This window comes from Saccoglossus kowalevskii, chromosome 22 (assembly GCF_978046115.1).
Source record: "Saccoglossus kowalevskii chromosome 22, keSacKowa6.1, whole genome shotgun sequence".
Taxonomy (NCBI): Eukaryota; Metazoa; Hemichordata; class Enteropneusta; family Harrimaniidae; genus Saccoglossus; species Saccoglossus kowalevskii.
This window is the reverse complement of record NC_140662.1, coordinates 14,502,244-14,514,545: the sequence shown is the minus strand read 5'-3', so window position 1 is coordinate 14,514,545 and position 12,302 is coordinate 14,502,244. Positions and strand designations below refer to the sequence as shown.

At 36.6% G+C, this 12,302-nt stretch overlaps 1 long non-coding RNA gene across 1 annotated transcript; it reads right to left on the bottom strand.

Annotated features, from left to right (window-relative positions):
• Positions 1-8,962: 8,962 nt before the first annotated feature.
• LOC144356696 (uncharacterized) lies at positions 8,963-12,302 on the bottom strand. The gene is made up of 3 exons (XR_013421494.1): positions 12,233-12,302; positions 10,846-11,013; positions 8,963-9,144 (listed from the first exon to the last, which is right to left on the bottom strand). It is a non-coding gene; the product is annotated as an uncharacterized LOC144356696 (long non-coding RNA).

Here is a 12,302-nt window from a genome sequence, read left to right as displayed (position 1 = left end):
AGGGGTTAGTACCCTATCTCTTTCGTCATCATCATCATCATCACGGTGGTTATTTTGGGTATCAGTATCGTTGCTAGTGGGTTGTTGTTTGTAATCAGTGTTGTCGTTGTTGTTGGTTGCTCTTTTGGTGTCAACACTATTATCCATTGGTTGTTGATCAGTTTCAGGTTGGACGTTTTCGGTGTGTACGTCCGGGGTGTTGTTGTGTTCATTTGGCTCGTGTGTTATAATAGCCTGATCGGTTACATCATTTGGTGTGCTTTCATTGCTGTTGATTGGCTCGGTGTTTACTTTGTTGGTTATCTCATTGTTGCTCATAGGTTCCGAAGTTGGTACACGGTCATTGGTTGGCTGTTGATCTATGTGGGCAGATGTTTTGTTGTTCGGGTGCTCAGTGGCGTCAATGGTAGTATTGTTGTCAGGTATTTCAATTGACTGTCGTATGTTTGGACAGTTTCGTTGCATGTGACCTGTTTGCTGGCATTTAAAACAGCTCATTTGGTTTGCAGACAAATAAACTTTGTAGCTTTTTTTTTGGAATTGTATATTCGTTTGTCCATATAGTTCACCCCGCAAGTCAGAAATCAGTAGTACAAATGCGTATCTCCGGAAAGATTTTTCATGTTTTAGGGCCTCGTTCTTACATCCCAGTGGTATAGATCGAATAGTGCTTATAACTTTACCAAATCATGACAATTCATTATGAATAAGCGTGCCAGGTATAAACGGTGGTACACCGGAGACAACGATCTTTGTTGCAGGTTTAATTAGTGGTTCTACGTGTATTGAATATCCACTCACCTCCAAACCTCTAGTGCAGATGTCATTCACCCAGGTGACCGAGCTAAGAAAAAACAATCACGGAACCGTTTACTCTTGATGCCGCTACAATATTCTTAGGTCCAGTAATCCCGGCAATAGCTTCTAAGTAAATTTCAATCCTAGTCCCATCAATCGATTCACACTTAATGGCGTGTTTTCTTGTTAGGCCAGCAAGCGACTGGGTTGGTCTATCTTCGGCATCGGGTTGGGACGCCATCTTGCTTTTTGCCAGCACCGAGTTGGCACTCGGTAGCCAAAAAAGTTGATTTTTCTCTTTTGGAAATCAATAAAAATGTCAATGTAGCTCACCTATGCAGAGTAGTTGTATTCACAAGTATACTATCACTGTGTTTTAGCGTGTACGAGTTCTACAAACTTCGGAAAGGCTTGTAAAGCGAGAGCACTGTGACGCCACGTCCTACTCGGGTGACATCATCATCATCATCATCATCATCATCATCATCATCATCATCATCATCATCATCATCATCATCATCATCATCATCATCATCATCATCATCATCATCATCATCATCATCATCATCATCATGCTGAACTCTTGATTTCAATGTGGCTGTTCTTTAAATGAAGATGTCCATGTAGAACCAGACCAACTCAAGGTATGTGATTGTCCCCAATACATCCTCTCTACTCCGATCTTCAGCCTCTTGAATCCTTCATAGACAAGTGCGTACCTTAGGAAATGTTAGACGTTGAGCAGCTGCCCAGTTTTGTCTGTTCTCTCTATCTATGTCACCCTTCCTCAGTCCACTATCGTCATACCTATCAAATACCAAACGTAAATGATGCATGTGGACTGCATGCCTTCCCATGCTTAAGCAGCGGATTGCATGATCTAGTGGATTTATCAACTTCTTGTGGTTGTGAATGAAATCGTGGTCCATTATATCATGAATGGAGAATGAACCATCCGCATTTGGAACCTTCCAAGCTGTCAAGGTAAATGACTCATTTGGGAGACCGTATCTTTCACCTTCTCCTGAGGCCCTTGCCAACATCAATTCCATTCTGCGGGAATCATCGTCCGATGCATGTCCCACAAGCGATCCGAGAAATTCAGGTAACCCAGCTTGTGAGTAAAAATCATCCAGTGTTCCACTGGTCGTCAACTTCTGCATGAGTAAACCTGTTACAGGTGGCCATCAGGAAACAGACCAATGATGGTAACAAACTATCGAGAGGGTTGATCATGATAACAGGGGGCGTATCCTCCAATCACATTTTCTATGAATACATTATGAATCGTCTCAAGTCCCCCTTCCTCTTCAATCTGTATGACAAACTCATACTCGCATACATGATTGTCACCAGAAGGCCCACAGAATACCCAAAGTGTGTCTGTCCTTGCATCCCAGTATATTTGTTTAAAAATGGCAGTCTCATCTTCACACGCTTCAACAAGGACATCCATAGTGCCGTAGTGGCGCTTCAGATTCTGGTAGGTTTGGGCAAGTTCCATGGAAACATCTATCGCTGATGTTTTGAGGCTGTAGTGAACCAAATTCTTGCATCTTCTTCGTTTACGAGATGAGTTAGATGGACCATACAATTTCTCAGACATCACCCTGGCTACACGTTCACCTCCCCAGATCTTTGCCAAGTCATACATATCTTGGGTAAACTTGCCATATCTCTTGCCACCAGGTTTACGAGTAAGATTCTGGGCAATGGCTGTCATGAATTCAATAAGTCCACTCTTGTCGCTAAGTAACCCTTGGTCATGTGCTAGTTCAAGAGAACAGGTCAAAGCATGAATATCAGACTTTTTCGCATGATCATTTGTGACCTTGAGTTATTTTCCTAGCCATGGTCCTAGAAAGTGAGGCATTCAAACTTAAAATCAACAGCTTGTGTTGTTGAGACTGCTGTTGATATAGGCGCAATTTATCAATCATCTGCTACTTACCATAATAAGAATTCCTTGTCCTGCTACCCAGTTTAGCAACAAGGGGTCCCCACAAAATCTTTGATTGGAACGCCTTTAGTTTAGGCAATTGTAAGCATTCTGTGCAAGTATATCTATCCTGATAGAAGCAAAGCCTTTTACATTTTACATACGCTACCCACAGAGGAACCTATGGCAGTAATGATTTTTGTATATGGCTCAGGAGTCCATAGAACACCTCCGTTTTTATCAAAACCTGGATTCTCATTCAATAGGAAATCAATATCAAATGCCTTGTACCCAATAGACACTCGTTTCTCAGAAAAACCAAAACAAGGATTTGGCATGGAACCTTGAATTTGGATGGAATTGGATGATACGAGTGCTTGAGGCTCTAGTCATTTACTTGACCCAGTGAAACCAAAAGAAATTACACTCTATTAAACATTTTTGCTAGTATTGGCAAGATGAGTAGCACCCTCACAATGTTATTAACTATTACTGCAAATGAACTTGTCTTTGAATGAAGAGGCAGAGTCTTGGAGCAGAATTTACAGAATACCTTGGATTCATCAGTAACAGAACTCGAGTTTAAAAGCTTGAAAACGCCAGGGTATTTTACATCAAAAGTTTTAAACAGTTCTTCCTCTTTTTTAACTTTTTCCTGCTTGGAAAGACAAACACTACCTGCATTCCCTCACTCCTTGTACCGTTGAAATTCTGTTTTGTGTGAATCACTACCTAAATGTCTTTTGAGTCCCTTTCTACGTACACCAGCCAGTACTGATTTTCGACACAACGTATACAAAATCTTCAACTTCTTCTCCTTAACCATCAATTCTGTTATATTCTTGACACCTAGAGGGTTTAGTCTTCTGTTCAAATCATCTTCTTTCCAATCACTCTCATAACCTGAAAAGTCAAATTTATTGTGGCATTTATGCATAGAAAGCCGAACATAAGTTTTAACTTTTCCTACCAACTTTCTCACAACTGTTTTATTATTTAAATAATAAACTGAAGTGAATTCTTTATAGTCATTATTGCTTTATGACTATGTCCTATACCTTGGAGTGTGGAGAATATTCTTACCTGACAGGTTTTTTTCTCCAGACTTCTCTGCAGCGGAAGTGGGAGCAGAAGTCAAGTCGTGAACATCACCTGCATTGTCAATACTCATGAAGATATGCGAGTTGGTAATGATAGGAGACGCCCGGGAGTCAGTTGCACTAACAACAGTCATGGTAGAAGTGGTAGTCGTGGCATTGCTAGGAGCATGACTGGGAGCATCTGGGTTATGTCACTTTGCTGCAAAAAAAGTTTGTTGATAATATTCCAATAAAATTGGAAAATGTTTTTTGTTTCCAACCCAGCTCTCTTTCAATTTAAGAAGTTATATGGAGTATGGTACATAATGTTTCTAATTGAATCATCCTCTTCTGGTTCTTTTTTATTCCTATTGATAGTAACAGAGGGACTTGCTCGGGCATCCACCTGCTACTGGCAATCGGGAACCCCCACAACTGATGAGACTAGAAAAAAAATGAATAGATGTCAAATAAATAGGGAGCATTCATACAATCAAACAAAGGCAATAAAAGATATGCTTTAAAAGAGAATTTCACAGACACTAATGGTGTGCGGGCTTATAGTGCCTTTTACAAATAAGTGTCAAGGCACTTCATAATTACTATTGTCTTAAAAGGGGGCTTGCTGATCTGAGTTTGACCAAATATTGACAATGACATGAATGACATATCTGCACTTATATTTGATTCCTCAATATCTTCCAGTAGATGAACAGGGGCAGTTGTTTCTGTAAATGTGGTCTGATGTCAATGACCATTGGTCGATGTCTGCCACCCATTATTTTTTTGTTGGTTCCTATGGCATTTATTTTCAAAAACGCTGGCAATTTATGCCTAGGAATTTATGCTACCAAGAAATGCCTAGTCAAATCAAAACATTTAAGCGGGCATTTAAGCTGACACACCACATCATGACCAAGCCCTAATGAAGCACACATTTCAAACAGGAAACAGAACATGGTGAAATGAAACCACATGAAATACTCACCATAAATATTTAAAAACAATTTACTTACAGAATCAAAGTTAAGAGAAAAAGAAATATTTTAAAATGCATCAAAACCCCGAATCAAAACCCCACCACAATCATAAGGCCGCCTACATTAAAAAGGGGGAGGGGGTATGAAGAGATCAGGGGGTACCTGAAATTAATTTCAGTTGCTGGGGAGGGGGTGGTGAAATAAACTGTTCTGTTCAAGTTTGTTTAATATCAGAGGACAGAAAAAAATCCTTATCCATGTCCATGTACACAGTCTGGCCGCAGAGCTGGTCGATGGAACATTTACTTGTAGTATCCGTTAAATGTATTTGTCCATTACGACTGTTATACTCTGGGATCACCTTCCTTAGGAATACACACTGTAAACTTTAAACCACATTTACTGGAAAAACTAATGTCTGCCTAAACAGATACTCGGAACATTAATGTAAACAATTATATCCATGTATACATATCCAAAACCAGAAATTCTGTATATAAAATGATTAATTTGATCAAAAGTAACTTATTAATTTAAAAGCAATTAATAACAAACAGTTGATCAAAAGCATTTTGGAATTATTTTGACCATTTTCTATTTAGTTAAAGTCCCACAATCTGCAAAAAAATGTTTTTCATTATATTATTGTTTCAACTGAGTATTAAGTAATGACCAACACATACTTTATTTCTAACCAGTTATGGCTGAAAATATATTAAAGAAGCTCACCCCCAAAAAGATGGTGGTCATTTTTAGCAGACAACAAAAGCTCATTGAACTCGCATTTTCAATTACATATGCACTACCGGTAAATAAATTTGTTGTAAAAAGTGGCATTGGTTGCATAAACGTGCTCAGTGAATTAATAAAATGAAGTGAAAGTTTTTTGTGATTTACTTGTGAACTTTCTCAAAGAAATATCATATAAATGTAAATGTACTAGTTATAATATGTCAATAATGGATTTCTGTCTTCATTGAAATTAATGTATGTATTAAAATTGTACCATTGTTCAATTAAGCCACTGCATATCTCCATTGTTTAATTAGTAAACATGGTATATGATGTATACACAACTTTGCCAGATTAAGTTCCCTTCTTGGTAAACTTTTTCACACAAAAACTGTCTTGTTTCATCACCATAGAAAAATTCATTTCTCCTTCTGGGTCTAGTTGCATTTTATAGATGAACTCGTAGAAAAACAAAATATTACATATTTGAGACTCAAGCGTTTATAAAGACAAATTTGCTGATTTATATTTCCAAATTTAAGCTATGTGTATGGATCACAGTTCTGTCCATACAGCATATTACATACAAGCTATCAGAGTTTTCTATTCCTTTGTATTTATGACCAAGTTTATTATAATTACATGAACTTATTTGTGTTGGCAGGTAAATTGTTCTTTCACACATTAATTTTTTTTTCATTTTTAAGTTTTATTGGGATAAATTCCGAACATGTTTTTGACAGTAGAATAAAATAGAATATTACTTTATTACAACCTTAAACGAAAATTTGACAATTCTTTTTTGGTTGCTACACATGTAGAAGGTAATAAAGCTAAAAACAAAACAAAAAGTGTGACAAACAAACAAGAAAAAGTAAACTACTGTGTTAATATTATTGGCCCTGTGTGTGATGTTGTCAGAGGCATAACCATCTACCAATAATCATTCGCAACATTTCATGGTAACACGCATGGCTGTAGTAAGGAATGTTTCTTTTTTTTATTCCATTCAGAGAACTGTCTGTGGTCTATAGTCAAATTTGTAAAATCAGTGTTGGATAGTCTGTTGCCAAGGAAACAAAACATTTGTCATCCATTTTTGCAAGTCATAATTAACCTATATATTTTGTTGAGACTGAATTTATTCAAATCATGTAAGGGGTTGACTTTAAAATTCTACATCTGGTTTGGGAGGGGGTACCCGGGAACAATTAGGAATAAAAACCCATCTCTTCAGACCCCCTAAACATTTTTATTATACGCATCCTACATATGATGATTAATGGAGACAGGGTTGGCAGAAAACTGAACGTGCCTACACTGACTAAACCCCGGACGAACCACAAAATGGGGACGAGGCATTTTAAAGGGGGCCTATTTGCCTCCCGCGCGGGCCCGCTTTAGTAGGGGAAAACATCCCCCTTTCCCGCTAAATTTGGAACGCACATGGGGGAATCCGACTCGGAGTATGAAACAGACATGGGATCAAACATCGGTACAACAAAGAAAACAGATATGTCAATTTCTGCCTCAGCGAAAAAAGTGGGCCGTAATGACAATATAATGGAAGAAGACTCTGAATTCCTGAGAATAATCAAACCGTGCCCTCTGTGGGAAAGGAACTGAGGGAAATACGCGACTGGAGGAGTTTTCTCGAGTTGAGATGTTTGAATGTCGACTGATGACTTCTTCAAAACAAAATATAAAACATTTCGAGATTAACAGAAGACAAATCCGGGAATCCGAGCAAACGGCAAAAGAAAACAGGCGCTCATCACGCTAACCATTTTGCCACACATATGCAGTGTTGTGCATTCTATGAATACAATACGGATTTATAAAGAAGATGTTACTTGTGTCAAACTTAATCTGACTAGCCGTGCGTGACCTTTTACTACTTTGATATAACCAGGATGTCCTGTGGGTTAATACTGGAAATCCAACTGTAGTGTAGTCCGGCCATGATGCTCGAAAGTCCGTGAAGGCGGGATCTTGCATAATGTTATCGGATAATTATCGGAAAATTACCAAACAATGTTGCCCATTGTATCATTCTAATCCTTCGACAATTATTTGACAATATCCGTGTCTGCTGGATGTGGTTCCAACCTTAAATCCTCCGATTGCCTAATTATTTTACCTTTTTTTATGAAAGTTGTACTTCGATATTCATCAGTCGCGGAATTGCAAGGTTGCCGTTTACATCCGGTAACACCTTTCCAAGTTTATCTACATATTAATTAAAATCATTTATTCATTATGCAAGAGATGAATATTAGGCACTGCATTTAGCATTCCTTAGTGTTTGCATAAGTTTTTGAGATTGCCAAAAAATACACAGGTTTCACACTATCTCTTTCCATTCCAATATTGTGTGTTTTCGGCCAACATTCCCTGTTTACCTCCACACGTTATACGTTTTCCTATCAATCTAAGACATTGATAGGTCTCAGAGAATTCCATGTTCAAAAAAATTAAACCACCACCCAGCTTTAGACCCTGTCTAATATCAATCTAAAACATCGAGAATTATCAGATATTTATCCGATAATTCAAATGTACAATAAGCCGGCTTCCTCTAATGCGAGGATATTGCACAAGTTTATACTACCTGCAAATTTGATGAATAATTCATAGTTCAAGGTTAAGGTCCATGTTAGACAGATTTGCTTAAGGAAGTCAGAAAGCACTATTCTATTCTATTCTTCGTTGTTCCATTGCATTGTTCTGATATTCCTCTTTATTCTGAAAATATTCCCATATGTTACACTCATAAATTACAGTTGGTATAATACACAATTTAAATACTTATCCTTATATCTGCCAAAACATGTATATCACCGTATTTATACTTTACATTATTTCTCTGTCAATATCCTTCAGTTCTGCAGATGTATTTGAAACTGCCTATTCGCTCCATGAATTAGAAGACTTTCAGTAAACAGATAATATGAAATTTTCGGGTATTGGAAATAGTTGTTCTCATAACTCTTCTGCCTTTGATTCTTCCTATAGATTGCGCCCTCTAGCGAAGAATCTTCTTTTCACATAAATTTGATGGAAAGTAATGTTCTACTTTTAAAATATTTAATATTTACATGCTTACACTGGCATTGTGATCTTCGTGAAATGCAAACTACAAATGTACATTTCTCTCAAACACATGTCACACAACGTCCCTATAGATTGCGCCCTCTAGCGAAGAATCTTCTTTTCACATACATTTGTGTAAGATCAGAGTGTCTAAACTGTTTTCATCATGGTTTATTTGGTATAATGTAACCATATAACGACTACACAACCTAACATTATTGACACCCTCCTAGTTTACAGAAACGCTTAATCATAGAAGGTGTGACATGTTAGAATAGTGTATTTCATCAGTCAAAACATTTCCAAAGCGCAATCCCACTATAAAAAGTCATAACATGATATGCAACTTATAAGGCCATATTTTTATTGACATAATCTACCATCTAAACAAGATAGTATGTATAAACCAACAACGACATAAATTGGTGTTTCCATTTTTTAATTGAATTAGTATCATCCGCTTTCTCGACCTTGCATTTCTTTTATTCTTTCTTCCAAAACCATGTCTTTTTGGATTTTGTTTCTGAAAATGAAAGTAATAATGATTAGTGACGGGTTGTATTCATATTAATGTATGTACTATCAAATTCTCCCGAAAATCTCAGAATAAAATTATCTGCTCCATCTCAAAATTAAGCCCACTAGGAATTGTTATGGTAGGTATGTTGCCTTATGCGGACATATTTTATAAACCTATATTGTTATATTTGCATAATTAATTTGACCAATTCGTGTTAACATAACACTTATATTAAATAAATTTAGTAAATGACGTTATTTTGTCATACGATATTTAATTAATATATTTAACCACGATATCGATATTCAAGTGATTATTGTAGTTTAGATTTAATTGCCAAGTATTTCGGTATTTATTTCGGTGTTTCACTATTCGCGTACCTGGGACGCCATAATCTGTTTGTCCTTCACTGTGCATGTACACTACTAACGTGGGACTTTTGCTATGAGTTGTCGTGATCTTGCTCACAACGTTGAACAAACCTGGTTGTCTCGGTCTGCCATCCCTTATTCCAGCCCGCCCATTACTACATTCATGTCATTTAGGTAACAAACCCATTTATTGTGATAAGTGGTTTTTAATTTGTACTACAATATCTTCTTTATAAATCATGATAAATGGGAAACAGCGTATATGTGTGTCAAAATGGTAAGCGTATCGGCCCATCATTACGAATATTTGGGTTAGACTCATAAGATCGACTGCAAACTCATCATTACGGAAAAAGAGTACATCCTGATTTGTATTTTGGGTGAATATCGTTCTTTCAGATGGGATGTAAAGCTGTTAGTCCTGTAAACTGTTCCTGACCCAGATGTATGTAAAAGATGCTGTTGTTATTGACGCGATGACAACTGACACATTAACACTCAATCTGTTGTGGCCTCCTTACACGTGGCTGTTTCAGCATTTGTGGGACTATACGTGTCATTCAGACGAGATTGTGAAGAAGGAACTACACAATGTGAATACAACAATAACGTTCTGAGCCTAACTCATTTGCCATCATTTATTGAATCGCTTCATGTTTCCCGGAGAGACAAGCTGCTATCTAGCCAATACGATGAAAGTGGCTGGAAACGGCTATTTCAAGCGTATACTTGTATGGATTGCTCATGTTTTAAAGTTTTCAGTCAAAAACGAGCCGTTGACTTTGCTGAAAAAAGGCTCAAGTCAAACCCTTTTTGGTAACATGCTTTTATTTGGTTTAAAACAATTACATGTACAATCCCTCACACAAAGCAATGCATTTGGTTTAATCCTGATATCTTAATTAATAAGCGAATTATATCCTATAGAGGTTGGTACCAGAGTGGTATTATATTCCTTTCCGATGTACTAGATGACAGTGGCAATTTCCTCACCTTTGATACTTTCTCAAACAAATATAACATATCATCAAATCAATTTTTAAAATACTTTTGTCTTATTGATGCTATTCCTGTAAATTGATTGGATTTTTTGAATAAAAGAGATATTGAAAATGAATCTAACCTGATCAATATTAAAAGAGCTTACTCAGCAATCGTGGAGACATTGGGTTAAACCTAAAACCTCAAACCTGTGTTGAAAAGTGGGAGAATGGGAGAGACTATTTGGCACACATCTAAACAAACTGCTTTTCGATTGTAATAATATAACAGAAAAAGCTTTTAACTGTTTTTAGAAAAATAAAGTGAATGGCATGGAAAAGCAGTTACTCACATGTGGTGTTTCACAATTCGTCGTCGTCCATATACACCACCATCAACGAACGAAGTCACAATAAGTAACATGATCAAAAGCAATACTAGTTTCTTCATATTGTACAGACAATGGAACAGTATGTAGTTATCAGCATTAAACGTAGAGTGACTTTATGTCCCTGATTTCCTGTTTACAATGATACATATACGGGAATGAAGATATAATTAACATGACATACATGTTGACCTTTTTTGGTAGATGAAATAAACAGAATATAGACAGCTTTATGTTGGACTTTCGGATGAGTTGTAGAATTTAATTTGCCTTTATATTGTGTTAGGAGTATTCGAGTATGGGGCGAGAAGCTTTTTCTTTTCACTTGTTGAAATGCATGAATATTACTTTAAACATATTTGAGCGAAAGGCTAAGCAATCTCTTATGATAATCATTAGGGAAATATGGATGTTTGTCTATTAATTCTTTAACATATCTTATTCAATGATTCCACTGATTTTATTCTGAGGCCATGAACATTGTTTTCTCTGGGATTTATGACTAGTTAACCTGGAAACGAACACACAATATTCGGTCAACATTCGCGCCAAACAAATGGGCGGGTTTACTTTTTTCACTTATTCTATCATTGCAAAATGCACTTGGTTGGTGCATTGATGTACCAGTGCAATTTGCATAATATTTTAGCAAAAATAAATAAATAGTCGCATGATTTTTGGAAAAACTCTGACCACAAGCATCTGTTGTGAGGTCGAATGTCATCATTATTCTATACTGTACTGTGCTATTTTGAGATACGTTATAATGTGACGGGGTGTTTGTCAGCAATTGTTATTATTTTGATATTTAGATGCGGCTAGTTTTTCAAAAGTAATTTTTGACAATTTGTATGTTGTATATCGTTTGCCCCAGGTGAACAATATATGGATGATTTATACAGGTGTGTCTGCATTATTAGTTAGGACTGTGTGAATGCATGATTATATTAAAAACTGGAACCAGTTCAGTGGAGCGTGTGTATCACAACATGAAAAAAGGATGTTTATAATGACAAATACCGATAAATTACGAATAATCACTATACTGCAAGATATATGTTGAATCTAACTGCTGCAATCAAATCGAACGTAAATGACGCAATGTGAAATGTAAATTACCATAAAACTGCGACTATCCAAAAACTGAATAAGCTCTGATGATTATTTACAATGCTGTTTGCCCATGTTGTGTTATCCATCACAGTGATGAGATTATGTTATGTGATATTACACTAAGTTTACAATAGTAAATTACAAATAATGCAAAGTATACTATAGACAGAAAAATGTACATTTATTTAACAGTTATCATCTAGGAATAACTCTACGGAACCAATGTTTTAGTGCTTACCTGTCGAAGGGTTATGTCGAGTGGATTTATTATTACATAGCACCATGGGATAGCATACCAGATCGTCGGT